The following is a 1,400-nucleotide window of genomic DNA, read 5'->3' on the forward strand; positions in this document are numbered from 1 at the left end:
GCATGGGTCGACAGTGGCTTACTGTGGAGTCAGGGGCACTGAATCTAACAGTCCTGGCATAAGTTCTTTTGAAGGACCTCCATTACCCCTATCATAGTTTAGCCTCAGGCCAGACGACAGGGAGGGAACACAGCCCCTCCAATCCACAGAAAATTGGATTAAAGATTTACTGAGCATGGCCCTGCCCATCAGAGCAAGACCCAGATGCCCCCACAGCCAGTCCTTCCCATCAGGAAGCTTCCACAAGCCTCGTGTGCTTATTCATGGAAGAACAGACAGAATGGAAACCACAGTTACAGAAAACTAACCAAAGTGATCACTTGGATCACAGCCTTGTCTAACTCAATGAAACGTTGAGCCATTCCATGTAGGGCCACCCAAGACAGATGGGTCATGGTGGAGAGTTCTGACAAAACGTGGTTCACTGGAGAGCGAATGGCAAACCACTTCAGTATTCTTGCCTTAAGAATCCCATTAAGAGTATGAAAAGGCAAAAATATATGACACTGAAAGATGAACTCCTCAGGTCAGTAGATGCCCAATATGCTACTGGAGAAGAGTGGAGAAATAACTCCAGGAAGAATGAAGAGGCTGAGGCAAAGCGTAAACAGTGCTCACCTGTGGATGTGACTAGTGATGGAAGTAAAGTCTGATGCTGTAGAGAACAATATTGTATAGGAACCTGGAATGCTAGGTCCATGAATCAAGGTAAATTGGAAGTGGTCAAACAGGAGACTGCAAGAGTGCACATCAACACTTTAGGAATCAGTGAACTAAAATGGACCAGAATGGGCAAATTTAATTCAGTTGGCCATTATATCTACTGCTGTGGACAAAAATCCCTTAGAAGAAATGGACTAGCCCTCACAGTCGACAAAAGAGTCTGAAATGCAGTACTTGGGTGCAATCTCAAAAAAGACAGAAAGATCTCTGTTCGTTTCCAAGGCAAACCGTTTAATATCACAGTAATCCAAGTCTATGCCCCAACCACTAATGTCAAAGACGCTGAATTGACTGGTTTGATGAAGACATGCAAGACCTTCTAGAACTAACACCAAAAGAAGATATCCTTTTCATCATAGGGGACTAGAAAGCAAAAGTAGGAAGTCAAGACATACCTGAAGGAACAAGCAAGTTTGGTCTTGGAGTACAAAATGAAGCAGGGCAAAGGCTAACAGAGTTTTGCCAAGAGACCACACTACTCATAGCAAACACCCTCTTCCAACAACACTAGATGACTACACATGGACATCACCAGATGGTCAACACTGAAATCATATTGATTATATTCTTGGCAACCGAAGATGGAGAAGTTCTATACAGTCAGCAAAACCAAGACCAGGAGCTGACTGTGACTCAGATCATGAACTCCTTATTGCCAAATTCAGACTTAAGTTGAA

Source organism: Bos indicus, chromosome X (assembly GCF_029378745.1).
Source record: "Bos indicus isolate NIAB-ARS_2022 breed Sahiwal x Tharparkar chromosome X, NIAB-ARS_B.indTharparkar_mat_pri_1.0, whole genome shotgun sequence".
NCBI classification, from domain to species: Eukaryota; Metazoa; Chordata; class Mammalia; order Artiodactyla; family Bovidae; genus Bos; species Bos indicus.